Here is a 15,727-nt window from a genome sequence, read left to right as displayed (position 1 = left end):
AGCTGGCAACGCATTGAATAGACGCTGCATTATCGATGCTGGTGCGTAGTGGATTAATGTTCTGTGTGCTTTCCTTATTTTTCCTGGTATAGTTTTGGGCACTATTAATCTACCTCTGCTTGCTCTTTCTGATATTTTTAGTTCCATGATATTTTCTGTTATTCCTTCTATCTGTTTCCATGCCTGAATTATCATGTAGCGTTCTCTTCTCCTTTCTAGACTATATAATTTTAAGGATTGTAGTCTTTCCCAGTAGTCTAGGTCCTTAACTTCTTCTATTCTAGCTGTAAAGGACCTTTGTACACTCTCTATTTGTGCAATATCCTTTTGATAGTGTGGGTACCATATCATATTGCAATATTCAAGTGGACTACGAACATATGTTTTATAAAGCATAATCATGTGTTCAGCTTTTCTTGTTTTGAAGTGCCGTAACAACATTCCCATTTTTGCTTTACATTTTGCCAACAGAATGGCTATTTGATCATTGCATAACATGTTCCTATTCATCATCACACCAAGGTCTTTAACTGCTTCCTTATTTGTGATTGTCTCATTATTAGGTCCCCTATATGCATATAGCTTTCCTTCTCTGTCTCCATAATTTATTGATTCAAATTTATCAGAGTTAAATACCATCCTATTTACTTCTGCCCAATCATATACTTTGTTAAGGTCTCTTTGTAGAGCGTTCCTATCTTCATCACAAGTAATTTCTCTACTTATTCTTGTGTCATCAGCGAAACTACTCACTACCGAATCCTTAACATTACTGTCTATGTCTTCAATCATAATAACAAACAATATTGCAGCTAGCACCGTACCTTGTGGCACACCGGATATTACCTTGGTTTCATCCGATTTCTCATCGTTTGCAATAACTATCTGTTTTCTGTTGTGTAAAAATTCTTTTAACCATCTTCCTACTTTATCTACGATATTGTGTTTTATAATTTTCTTTGCTAATATATTATGGTCTACTTTGTCAAAAGCTTTTGCAAAGTCTAGATAAACCACATCTGTTTCATTTCCGCTTTTCATATTTTTGAATATGTTCTCACGGTGGACTAACAGTTGGGTTTGTGTACTTTTTTTTCCGGGTACGAAACCGTGTTGTCCTATATTAAACAAATTATTTTTTATTAAATGTTTCATAATATTTTTCTTCATTACCCTTTCATACACTTTCATAATATGTGATGTTAGACACTCAGGCCTATAATTACTTGCCTCTAGTCTTGATCCACTTTTGAAAGTAGGGGTGATATATGCTAATTTGTGCTCATCATAAATCTTGCCTGTATCTACACTTTGTCTTAATAATATTGCAAGTGGCTTTGCGATAGAATGAACTACTTTCTTTAACAAAATAGCAGGGACTCCATCCGGCCCTGCAGCAGCTCCATTTTTAATTTCATTAATTGCCTGCACAATATCAGCTTCATTAATTTCTATGTCAGCTAAATATTCACTATTTTCGTCCCTTACTTCTATATCATTATCTTCATTATCTATTCTAGGGGTGAATTCTCTCTTATATCGTTCTGCCAGTATGTTGCAAATTTCCTTTTTTTCATTCGTTAATCTCCCTTCAATTCTCAGAGGGCCTATTTCTATTCTTCTTTTATTCATCTTCTTCGCATATGAGTATAATAGTTTGGGGTTTTGCTTGATATTTAATAGGGTTTTTTCTTCCAAGTCCCGTTTTTCATTTTCTTTTGATTGTATAATCTTTTGTTCTGCATTTTCTATCTTACTTTTTAGTTCTATAACTTTCCATGCATTTTTTTCTTTTGCAAGACCTTTTTTCCACTTTCTGATTTTCTGGAACAAGATCCTTCTGTCTCTTGGTATGCATGAATGATGTTTACTTTTCTTCTTCGGTATATAATCCACCACTATTTTCTCCAATATTTTATATAATATCTCCGTATTTACCCTTATGTCATCACTTACTAAAATGTTATCCCAATCTTTGTTTAATTCTTCATTAATTTCTGACCATTTTATATTTTTACTGTAGAAGTTGTATTTTCCATATCCTTCCCACTTTTTCATTTCTTGCTTATCTCTATTTTCACTTGCTTTGGAATGAACTGTTAATTCTATGACATTATGATCTGAAATACTTGCATTATAAACTATTATTTCTTTAACATAATTCATCTCGTTCACAAATACTAGGTCTAAAGTATTTTCCTTTCTTGTTGGCAGGTGATTTATTTGTTGAATGTTGTATTCTAGTAGCATATCTAATAGCTTTTCAAATTGCCTCTTATCTTCTGCACTACTATTACTCTCTTTTTTATATGTATAAGTACAACCACAATCTCCTATTCGTTCTTTCCATTCTACGAAAGGAAAGTTGAAGTCACCAGATAGGAGAATAGTCCAGTCCTTGTGATTTCTACATATATCATCCAATTTTTCAATTATTAAGTCAAACTCTTTAGTATTAGGAGGTCTATATATTACTATGTTCATCAATTTTTCAGATTCAAATTCTACCGCTATTAGTTCACATTCTGAGTTACTATATTTCTCATATATTTTTCCTTGTTTTTTGTCTTTCCCATATATTGCGGTTCCCCCTTGATTCCTATTTTTTCTATCTGATCTATAAGTTTGGAACCCTTTTATTTGATCATCATTCCCAGTCTCTTGGGAATACCAGGTTTCACTTATATTCATTATATCTATTTTCTTTTCATTTTGGGTTAGTTCTTCTAAGTACTCTATTTTTCTTTTTGAGTTACTCGTAACTAAACCCTGCGCATTCATCACTATGATGGTTTGCGTGTTTTCTCCTTCATTTAATATTGGTAGTAATAAGGATTTTCCCATGTCTCTTTCCTGTTCTGGTATGTTGTTCTTTTTTTCATTTCCAGAAATTCTGACATTAAAAAATCCAACTTTTCCATAATATTTGATCTTCCTTCATCATAATTATTCATTTTGTGTCTGAATCTGCAATTTTCTCCGTTTCTGCAATATCCTCTTGCATAATAAATACAGTTATTATCTCTTGAGTAGAATTTCGGAGCTGATGCTTTGAAATTTTTTGCTGACACCTCTGCATATCTCATTGGTGGTTTGCTTTTCTCTTTTACCTGATATTCTTGATTTCTCTCTTTATTTGTTTCTTTCTTATTTTGGATTTTATTACTTGGTTGGTTATTTATTTGATTATGATTCATGGCTACAGGGTGCATATATTTGCATTTTTTGTCGAACTTACATCCTTTTCCTTCTTTTAGGTTTTTACATATTTTTGGATGCAGATCTCTGCAATCATCCCCATAGCCATCTAAGTATGCACATTTACCATATATTTCATAGTTTTGACATACCTTAGGATGTTTGTAGTAACATCTTTCTCCAAATCTGCAATTCCCTCTTTTCAAAAGGTTGCAGATTTTGTCTTTCTTGTCTATTTTTTCCTCTTTCCCGTCATTGTGTAGATCTGGGTAGAGCCTCTTCGGGATTTGCTTTCTGTTGTCATATCGTAATTTATTTCTTCGTAGGTATGCTGCTTTATTGCCTCATATGTAGTATCAATGAGTATCTCTGCATCCATACTTTTATCTTGTTCTTTGTTTTACTTATTTTTTTCTGTCATTTCATTTTTGTTTACTTCTCTTCCGTTTTCCTCTTCTTCTTTTTCTTCTTCTTCATCCTCAACTATTTGTACATTCAATCTTGATTTAATAACATTGTCTATCCATGATAGACATGTTGAACAAAAAATTCTTGTATCTTTTCTCAAATCTTGCATTACCTCAGCACACTGTGGATGGGTCGGAATGTTGCATGCAGCACATTTTCTGATTAGGTTTTGTGGATTGACTATGCTATACCAAACCTTACACAGTTTGCATGCTTTTGGCATTCTTTTTCCTAATGCATCAATTAGGATATTCACAAGATTCACCTTATTCATTTTCTTTGTCGGAATATGTTGGTTTATGTATATTTTCTTTATGAGTCTCTTGACCACTTGGATTTTATTTGTTATTATTATTATTAATAGGTGTTAGTTTTTCCAGACCTCTGAGTCTCAAGTAGACTCTTCTCGGGCTGGTTCTCAGGGATCAATCCTGAGAAAAAAAAAAAAAAAAAATTAAGACTTTATTTGAGAAACCCGTCTTATTTAAAAAATTTATGATTTTATTAATTGAAAAATCCCTGCTTTCCGCAAGAATATTTTTCATTTCCGAACTCCGCAGATAAATAGATCTTTGCTGGGTCCAATTTGGGCACTCAACAAGCAAATGCTGTACTGTCATGGGTGTTTGACATCTGTTACATTTCACTGGGTCAGCATGTGGTGTTGACATCAAGTGACCATGTGAGAATCTTGTGTGTCCTATACGTAGCCTTGCTAGGATCACCTCTTTTGCTCTTTCCTCCTGTGAGGATGTCCTCCATGCATAGACTTCAGTTTTTATATTTTTAAGTTTATTTGTTGTTGGCACCGAGGCCCATTCTTCTTTCCAATCCTGGTAAATTAATGTTTTAACTGATTTTACCCAGTCTGACACTGGGGCATATGAAATTGTTGGAGGGATAGTGCAGGCTAATTTGGCAGCAGAGTCTGCATATTCATTTCCTTTTATTCCCACGTGTGCTGGGATCCAACATATTTCCATTGATATTCCTGATTGGAGGAGTTGATGAATTTTTATTTGAATTTCCTGTACTATTTGGTTTCCTGGTTTATACTGTCTTATTGCATCTATAGCGCTACGTGAGTCACTGAAAATAACAGACACACTTGCTTTTGCCTCAGATATCATATCTAGAGCCCTCTGTATGGCTGTGACTTCAGCAGTAAATACTGATGATATTGAAGGTAGGCTTTTTTTACTTAACATATTTTTCGAATATGCAGATGCTCCTACTCCAACATTATTTTTGGAGCCGTCTGTATATATCATAAATTTGTCGCCTTTTCTTCTAATGTGCTCCAAAGCATGTTGGCGGTACATTTCCGTACTTGTCATTTGTTTTTTGAGTAGGTAAGACAGGGAGGTACATATCTTTACTCTATTTAAAATCCATGGTGGTGGCAATTCCATTGGTGGGTGAAAAATTGGATTCATATTATGTATGTTCATTATGTATCTAGCTCTTTTTGGGAAAGAGCTAGTACTATTAACTGCTGTTACTTGATTACAGTTTTGGAAGCAGTAAGTTGCAGGAGACGATCCTGCTTGCATTGAAAGACCTCTTTGTATTGTTATTAAATTACGGTGATGTTTTAAGGGCAAAACACCTGCCTCCACCAAAAGTGAGTTTGTTGGGGACGATCGGAAAGCTCCTGTGCACAATCGCACGCCTTCATGGTGCACTGCATCGAGAGATTTTAATGCAGATTCTGAGGCGGATGAATATATTGGACAGCAGTAATCTATTATGGATAAGACTGTTGCCTTATATATCATTAATAAAATGTCTCGCTTTGCTCCCCAATTAGTGTGATAACTTTTTTAATATGGCAAGGGCTTTGATGCCCTTGGCTTTAATGTATTTGATGTGCTCTTTCCAATTTAAATGTTGATCAAATATTACTCCTAGATACTTGATTTTTGTACAAAATTGTATTTCAGTGCTATAAAGATGCAGTTTGATTGTTTGGTTCTTCATCCACCTTTTGTCTTTGTAGAAGACGATTGCTTTTGTTTTATCAGTTGAAAATTTAAATCCAACTGAATTTGCCCAACTACATATATTTGAAATGGCAGTACTGAGAACTCTCTGAGCATGTCTCAGATTACTACTCGTATAGTAAATGACAAAGTCATCAACATATAAACTGTTTTTTACACCACTTGGTAAATTTATAGTAATGTCATTGATTGCTAAAGCAAACAATGTACAGCTCAAGACACTACCTTGAGGGATTCCTTCTTCCAGTTTATAGGTTACTGAGTAGGAATTTTCTACTCTTACTTGAAAAGTTCTGTTTGTTAAGAAGTTCTTAATAATATTGGTAAGTGGCCTCTTAGTCCCTTGGAGTGGAGTTTTTGCATGATGTTATGTTTCCATGTTGTATCGTATGCTTTTTCTATATCAAAAATATAGCTACTGTTAATTTCTTTTGTTCAAAGCCTTTTTTGATATGATCTTCTAAATGTGTTAAGGTATCTAGGGTTGATCTGCCAGCTATTGAACCAGATTGTGTTGGTGTTAAAATGGATTCTTTGGTTATTACATACGTTAATCGTGCATTAACCATTTTTTCTAAGATTTTGCATAGGCAACTTGTTAGAGATATCGGTCTATAATTGGATGGATTACTTGCATCCTTTCCTGGTTTGTTTATTGGAATAATTATGGCATGTTTCCATTTATCAGGAAAGACACGTTTTAGCCAGATACTATTGTAAAATTTTAATAAATATGATTTAGCTATAGGAGCTAATTTTTCTATCATTTCAAATGATATTTTATCATATCCTGGTGCAGAGGGATGACAAGAGTTGATGGCATTATCTAGTTCATCCATGTTAAAAATATAGTTATATTCCAGGTCTTCAAGAGTTTCAAAATTGAGTATTATATTTTCTTTTTGTTTTCTGATACTTTGAAAATGTGTATCTAGGCTGGAGTAAGCACTGATGTTTTCAAAATGTTTCCCAATTATGTTTGATATTTCATAAGTATCATGGTATATTTTTCCATTTAAATGTATTGCACTTCTTGGAGGTCTTATATGTTTTCCATTGATTTTCCTTATCTTTTGCCAGACATCCCTTGTGGATGTGTTTGAAGATATGTTTGAGACATATTCCTTCCATGATGCGATTTTTTCAGCTATTACCGTTTTTCTAAATTTGGCTGTATATTTGTTATATAGTGGTTTAATGTGGTTAATTGTTATGTTGAGGTTTGTTATAACTATTTTGTTTAATATGTTTATACTATAGGGGCATTTTGTTGAGTGATTTAAGGCGAGTTTTGAGTCTGTTTAGATTGCGACTCAATATATGTTTTTATTTTACTTAATGTTGTTAATGTTGGATTCCACCATGGGACAGGGGATTTTGTGGAATGTGTTTTGGTTTTTGGAATACTTTTATCTGCAGCATTTATTATGAAGTTTGAGAAGGATTCATATGTAGTATTGTGATCTTCATTATGTGGGAATGGTGGTATGTTTCGTGTGTATAGGAAATATTTATCCCAGTTAGCTTTTTGGATATATATCTTGTAGGTGGCAATATTTTGACATTACTTAAGTAGTTCAGAATGATTGGGAAATGGTCACTTGTGTATGAATCGTCTAGGACGTTCCATTCAAATTTCTCCGCTACATCATTTGAACATAATGAAATGTCAATTGAAGAAAAGGTTAGGTGTGTATTTGAAAAATATGTTGGAACTTCACTTTCATTGAGACAATACAGATTGTGTTTCATTATAGTATTCTCTATGTTGATTCCGGATGTGTCAGTGGGGTTATTAATATCCCTAATGGATTATGTGCATTAAAATCTCCTACTATAAGTAGTGGTTCCTGTATACTTTTGCTAATAAGTTCAGAAAAATCACTGAAATTTGCATTGAAATTTGGTTGGTTATATAAATTACAAATAGTAATTTTACTTTTATCAGGCATATACAGTTTAATTGATGTTATTTGATATGGCATAGATGGTATGTCAACAGGTTCATATGTAATGCTATTATGAACGTATATGGCTGTGCCTAATTTTCCACCGTCAGTTGGTGAATAACAGGCAATTTTATAGTGTTGGATATTTGTAGGGTTACTTCCTATATGTTGTAGACATATGCACATTGGGTTGTGGTCTCGTATGATTCTTTGTAATTCACGCAGACGTAGTCGGGTTAAGAGACCATTTATATTCCATTGAATGATTTTATATTCCATTATTGGGAGGAATTGGTGTTAAATTCTGTAAATTGATTGCTGATTTTACTTTATCTCGTAGTTTATATGCATTTGAATTTATTTGTGGTTTTTTAATCGTTGTATTTGTATGTTGGTTATTAGATTCTGCAGTTGTTTGTTTTTCATAGTTGAATATTAATAAGTCTATTTTTGATTTTATAATTTCCTTTTGTATTTTAAGGATTCAGAACATAATTCGTTCTCATGTTGGTGTGTTAAAGGGCACCTCCTTAATTTGGTAAAATTGTCAATACAATTTCGTACTGTGTCCTCTGTCTTGGTAGTTAGTTGGTTATATGTACTTACAAAGCATTCATTACAACCACAAGATGAAGCATGTTTGGTAATGTTAATTATTGGTTCAGAAGTTTTTGGTCTAGCTTTAGAAATGTCTGGTTTTGTAATTCTATTGTTCCTTTTCTGTAGTGATAAGGACTGTTGGTTTGAGGGGTTATTTGTTTTGTTGTTGTTAATGGGATATTTCGGTCTTGTGGATGGTTGGGGGGTGATAGTTTATTTTGGTTTGGTTTAATGGTATGATTTTCATTAGTATTATTTGATGGAAATTGTAAAGAGTGATCTTTACTGTCGCCAGATGCTGGCTGTTTGATTGAGATTGAAGGTAATTGTGTATTTCCACTTGTGATGAGGTTAGTTTAATATCTTTTTTAAAATGTTCTGGTGTAGTTGGAGTCTCTCTGGATTGATTGTAATTTTCAATATTTACTTTTTTTCCCTTAGGTGGGGTTCTTTCTAGAATTCTTTTCTTTTTGCCAGTTCGATTATCATCATTATTTAATTCTTCTTCTATTGGAAGTTCTTTTCCATGGATAACTGATCATCTATTGGTGGTGGTATTGGTTGTTGTAATATCACTTTTATTTTGGGTTTCAGTATTATTGGTATGAAATCCAGTTTCCATGTTTATACTATCTTGTTTGTCATTGTGCTGTTTGATGTCTTGATTTTTAGTCACATTTGAAAAGGTGGGGGTTTTGGATGGATTGTTAACGCCTCTTACTTTTAGCTCAAGTCTGGCTTCCATGACTGACATTCCTGTCCTATTTATTAACAACTGAAGTTCTGTGTTATATTGGTAAAATGAACACTCCTTAGATTTTGCGTGATGGGCTAGTCCACAATTAATACATTTTGATTGTTTACAGTTCCAATTAGTGGTATGGTCATCTGATGCACAGACTGCACATATAGCTTTATTACGGCATCTTTTGTATGTGTGTCCATACCTTGAGCACTGTGTACATTGTAATGGTTTAGGAACAAAAGGACGAACTTCTCTATTTTGTCCAAGAATTTTTATTTTAAATGGTAAGTCTTGGCCTGTAAATTTTATTTTGGCAATGTTGATATTTTTACTTTTATCTTTCCTACTTGAAATAGAGTATATTTCTAAATCGTGGATATTGTTATATCTCAATTTTAGGGAGTCTAGCAATAGTTGTTTTGAAGGAAGCTCCTGCTCGCTATTGGGTAGGATGACTGTACCCTGTACATAATTCAATGTTTCATGGCTTGTAATTATTACCTTTATATTATTTATTTCTGTTATACTTAAAAAGGCAGTGGACTGCTTTTTATTGGTTACTTGGATAAGCCATTCATTGTCCTTGATGTGTCTGCATTCCATGTCTTGTGTTGGATATATGTTAAGTAATTTGTTTTCTAGCATCGCTGCTGAGATTTTGTTGTCAGCTTTGAGGACTAGAAATCTTGACCAATTATCTGGTCCAAAGAGGTCATCAAAATGTACCAATGTGGGATTAAGTCGGTAATTTTTGTTTCTTTTTGGTCCTTGTTTTATGTATGTTGCTTGTCTATTATGATTTTTATATTTTTCTGTATTGCTGAGAGGATTATTTGTCTCTAATTCAGAATTATTGTTCATCATATATGGTTCCATTGTTACGATATTGGAGTTTACCAATTTATTTTTGTTTGTTTCTTTTGTATTTATGCACTCTATTTGGTTTTCTGGCTCTGCTGCTTTACTTGGAACAGGGTGTTCCTTTGTATCTTTTATAGTACTTTCACTACTTGTGGCAGTACCTAGGAAAATTCGGGAGTGACGTGCCAATGGTCATCAACTGTGCCGTAGTTTTTCCATCATGGGGCCCAGGGGTAACTCAAAATCATTTATTTCACAGTTCATAAAATTTTGAGTTTTTAAAAAAAAAAAAAAAAAAAAAATTCTTGAAAAGATATCATTGGCCCTTCGCGAAGTTAAATTTTCTGCCAAAGGCACAAGTGAGAAAGGACTCCCAAATGTCCGCATCCCTACCCTACCCCAAAAGGGGATGGCATAACATGATTAGTATGGCCCAAGTGTAAGCAGAACCCGCTTGCTAGGACTAAGAGTATTATGTTAATACAATTATCCCCATCCTAATCACATTATGGGCAAACTGGATAGAATGCCGAGAGTTCTATTCCTAGAACCAGGCCCCCCCTGGAATCCGTGGTCCAGCTCCACAGAATAGTTCCGCCTGAAAAACAGGTCCGAACATTGTCGGGTAGATGATGGATCTACCACAGTTCTCACTATTTAGCTTCGGATTTAACTCCACGTTAAGCCATGATATGTTTTCTCATTTATTTGCTTTCAAAAATTTTGGCAAAAAATGGAAAGGTCCACATAAGTTTACTCGAAAATATATAATGTCATATGGGACTCTTGGGTTCGAACCTGGGAAGAGATTCCTGAGGTTCGAGAGCCCCCTCACCACGTCAAGGTGGTCCCAAAATGAGGGGGTGGATTTTATTTGGAACTTCTTCAATTATTTTCAAGATGTTTTCATTAGATTTGTTCCAGTTTGAAGGATTATATCCTTCTAATATATCTATGAATGCTTTTGTATCTTTTTGGTTAGGACTGTTGCTGATTTCATAGATGAGAAATGCCAGTTCCCTTCCTGCTACCTCATCGTATTGCGAATCCGCCAAGCAAGCTAAATTACGCCACCTCTTCCCGCAGTTGGAACTTACTGCCATCTTGTTCTGATTTCAGTATTACACTTGTTAAACTAACTTAGAAGACGCTTTATCCTACTATTTTCACACTAATCTTATCACCGATAGTTCACGAACACTTCTAGATATTTCTCAAATTCTAGTCGTATGTTAAACTTGTGATATCTGTTGATTAATCTGACTTCACGCGGGTACGTCTCACCAAGCAAGATGGCTACTTCTTCAAGAGCTTAAGGAAAAACAAGATTTAAATTTCTCTTCTTCATAGTAGAGAAACCAAGATTTGAATGAACGAGTAGAACCCAATACCACAGACCTAATAAAAATCATGCACTAATTTTAGCCACAAATCATTCCAGAGATTCACAACCACAGGTCCCTACTTAAGAGATGGGATTGATGTAAAGAGATTAGCATCACATTCATAAGCAACAAGCTTACTTTCAAGGCCAATCCACTTATCATGATCAAAGGAGACACTAAGAGCTATTCTTGATAATCTATTAGTTAAAAATTCAATAATACTAGGAAACGGTTCATCTAATCCCATCTCACTAAGTCTGAAAACCAGGGCTTAATGATTAACATGATCAGAAACACTGCAAAAGTCAAGATCAATGTTAGATAGTCCATGGCCAGAACCTAGAGATTTCTGTATGACAGTGGAAACTGAAATAAAAGCAAAAAGACTCAGACCTTGTGGAAGTCAAACCATAAGCTAAGGAACTGATGATTACTTTCAGCACAGACACTCAGATGTTTTGCCAACATGGGCAGTAACTGACAGGACCAGGACTACAAGAGCCCCATTTACCTACTGGAGCAATATTACCAATTCCATAATAAATGGAGAATGATCACCGCACTAAGTTATGAAAATTAACTGGCAACTTAGGAGCTAAGTAATCAGCAGTTTTTACAAAAATTGAGGAATAATACCACTTCAGAGCTAAACCTTCATAGGCATCAAGCTTACATAAAAGATTCTTGATTTCACGATCATACACAAACATACTCACTTTAGCTTCAAGAAAATGGGAATGAGGCACATTGAGTTTCTCAATGCTTTGCATACTGTTACCCACATCAACCAAAATGGTTGCCTTTTTCTTTTAAGACAGTGTGACTAGGCCATTGGTTTAAGCAAAGAAAGAACTGTTCAGTCTACACTAAAGAGGAACACATTTGAGAGTAGTTACCCTTCATGCTCCTAAACTATCAGAAAGGATTTCTTTTATTGTCACACTGTATCAATCTGCAGCAGAAGTATAAAATTTGTGAACCACAACCTTTTTTTTTCAGAATAATTGTTCCATAACATAAGCCTCCTGTTTCTCCAATCATCTACGAACTAGGCTTTGTCTCTCCTATGATAAATCATTTGCAAGAAGGAATCTGCCTTTTTACTGTTGGTAAAATTTTTATTTAAAGGAGCATTATAATCAAACTTCTTTATGTAACTGACCAACTCAGAAATGAAAGTTAAAATTCCATTCCAGTCTCAGTGAGACTCAACATACGTACATATGAGACCAAGATACATTAAGGACAGACTGCTCAGTTTTAGGAAGTGATGCAGCTGGGAGCAAAATGGAAAAGTGCAAAGATCCTTTGGTACTGAATAATGCAAAGGTAGCTGTTGTCTTCAAATGAGCATCTATTCAATAAGCTACAGACCACGACTTCATGAACATTGCAATCAAGCAATGAATCCTACTTTAGTTCTTCAGTTTTCACAATGCTCACATACAGTCAAAGTGACTTCAGTGAGAGCCAAAAATTTTGTTCCAGCATCTGATCAAGCTCTGAACAATTCTCTTACATCTTAACCCATTCTTAACATATGAAAAATCATAATACATAGTCAAGCAATTCATCTAACTAATAACAATTACCTTATCTGGTAATAGTGGCACAATCAAATTTTTTATTCTAACAGAGACACTCACATAACATAGCATAATATACGATACTTTAAAATGCATTTGACAATAACTTCATTAGCCTTTCACCAAAGTCAAAAACTTCACCTACAAACACCTAATGCTGAAAATTCAAGTCCTGATACTGAACTATGCAATTACAGTATACTTAACAATACACCGCATTTTAAAAATTACTGTTTATGTGTTTGTTAACCCTTAAATGCCAAAGGATTATTCTTTGGTGTTTTACAAAAAAAACTGCAAACTAATCACATTTGATTTTTCTAAATACTGTATTATGCTGAGGTACTCAAATTAATGTATTTTAATATGTGTGAAGTTGACACCACAGAGCTTCCAAAGCAAAACGACAAAAAACTGACCTAAACACACCAGTAACACCCAGTACAGTATAGTGCCCAATATTGTTGATAGGAGCACCTACTAATGAATCATGACAAACTAACCTAAAAACTTTAAACTCACCACTTTAATTTGATGAATCAATGTTAAAACTATCTTTACAAATAAATTTTATTTATTACTGTATATAAAAACCACTGCTTTACTAAGACCTTTTAGAATGCAAATAGGTAATCAAAGTGGCGACCAACTGTGAATCTATTTACTTAACAACCCAACTCCTCTAGGGGAATGAGAAACATCATGGGATGCAACAATCTCTTTCACACCTTGCTAAGCTTGAAAAATGTATCTGCAAAAAAATCAGAGGGACATATCAAACCTGCTTATCTACTACTCTGGAAAGGAAAAATTTACAAAAAGAGCCCTCTGACTGGGATGACCCCAATAAGAATAGCACTGCTCTTTATTCTGCCACTGACAATCTACTTGAGGTTATACCATTGTTTGGGTTCATCAGATAACTTAAGTATCTCTTAGTTTGATTAAGTTGTTTTTTGACAGACAGAAGACAAGTTCAAGTTGGTAAGATTATTCACTGTTTTCACTAACATATAGAGCCAGATTTAGTCTGCTCCATGGCAGTTTTTAATGGTTCTTTGCATCATCATTTTCTCCTCAAGAGATGAGAGCTGCTATTCACGCCCAAGCAACTAGAACCACTCCAGCTCTTATACACATGAAAACTAGCAGCCAAACACTTGACTAGACCTGCTATAAAGTTGGCAGCACTACCCCTACAACTGGGATCATGCCCATTTACCACTATAAGTTTCAGGAGCAAAGTCACTCTGCTGCAACTGGAGCTGCTCTAATGATCATAGCAGAAGTGCACAGAAACTTGCTTTCTTTCTTGAAATATTCAGCTGGAAACCCTTATGATTAGTCACCAATTTATAAACCAATGCGGGCCCCAAAGGGAAATCAGCCTACAGAGAGAGAAAAGTTATAGGAAAACGTAATTGTCAAGGGTAGAAGCTATTTTTAGCTGGAAAACATATTAAAAGGTAACATTGTTTTCCAATTTGTAGTGAGAATTGCAGCCCAGTGTTGTCCAGAAGATGTCATTACATAAGAGCAACATAATTCTGATGTAAAATCTTTGAGAGTTGTGCCAATTTGGAGCAAGATTTCATCAAGTTCACATTTCTCTGTACAGGCTCTAGATGCTTCTTGTATGGAATGATCAAATGCACTCTTTTGAGGAGCCTATCAGTGTAGAAATTAAAAAAATCTCCTAAGGTGGAGACAATGATTGCCTGTTGTGTCATCATTAGCCCCTCCCATACAGGTATGTATCTCAATTCTTGTAGAGATGAATAATGGTCCCCTAAAAATTAAAATATACAATGATGAGCAAGAGTGAGGGATCATTCTTTTTCTATAAGCTTATCTAAGCTCAATACCATTTGCTGATGATAAAAAAATGATACAGTTTTTCAATGTTCCTACTCTGACAGTTTTAGAAGCCGCCAAAACTGAACCCACAGGCCTCAGAGAAGTAGCTGAAACCAAAACAGTGCAAAGCACACATCTGCAGAAAAAGATAAGAGCTCATACTAAGTATTTTGAGATATCTATAACACAGCCTACTTCATCTAGTTTTCACCAAGTCTGGGACCAGTCTTTAATACCTTGCAAGGCATAACTGGACTGAAAACTAGACCCATACAGATGCTACATAAGAAATAAAGGTACTTGTCCAAGCTAGACTGAAATTACTGCAGTCTGTGTGAGGTGCCATTTATGCTTACTAAGCAAAAGTACTTTACCATTACCTAGTCTGAACCATCTTTTTTTTTATGGATCTCTGATCATAATTATAGCTTTTCTAACTGTACACAAGATCTGGATCATAATGGTAGCTTTTTAATTTTAATAAGTTTGGGAAAATCACCATTAATTATTTTAAGTTATCAATCATTCATGTTCCTATAAAAACAAACTGTCTTTTAGTTTATTTTTTCTAATTCCACAAATAGGTTTTCTACTAAGAGCACACTGCTTCATGGCAGAACTGCTAATTACTTGCTCCACAAGTATGTTTATGCGACAACATAAGGAAGAATTAGAACTTCTCTTTCAACATACAGCTATTCCAAATATTAAGTGTTGACTACAAAGAGTAAGAAGCACATAGCTGTGAATTGTTACAATAAAATAAAAACTTGTTTTTTTAAGTGTATACATAATAGATTAAACTACAGAGGTACATAACTAAATACATTCAGCAACTTACGAATACAGTATACCTACACAATAACTATCTTTGGTGCATCATACAGGAATTGTACAGGAATGTGCAAAAATCCGAGAAGATAATTAAAATATGACTTTGGCATTTAAGGGTAAAAAATAAACATTGATTATCAAGTTATTCATACATAGGTACAAGAAAATAAAGAGCCATATCACCTAAGAATTCCCTATTAATGGAGATAAATTACTGAAATTTCACTCAACTGCACATGTA

The 15,727-nt window shown here is 34.3% G+C and overlaps 1 protein-coding gene across 15 annotated transcripts in view; it reads right to left on the bottom strand.

Moving 5' to 3' along the window:
* Window positions 1–15,727, bottom strand: part of LOC135212752 (early endosome antigen 1-like) — a 278,033-nt gene that overhangs the window by 174,375 nt on the left and 87,931 nt on the right. The gene's annotated exons all lie outside the window — the stretch shown is intronic.

The sequence above is a fragment of the Macrobrachium nipponense genome, chromosome 41, assembly GCF_015104395.2.
Source record: "Macrobrachium nipponense isolate FS-2020 chromosome 41, ASM1510439v2, whole genome shotgun sequence".
Taxonomy (NCBI): Eukaryota; Metazoa; Arthropoda; class Malacostraca; order Decapoda; family Palaemonidae; genus Macrobrachium; species Macrobrachium nipponense.
The sequence above is the reverse complement of the archived record's forward strand: the minus strand, read 5'-3'. Positions and strand labels throughout refer to the sequence as shown.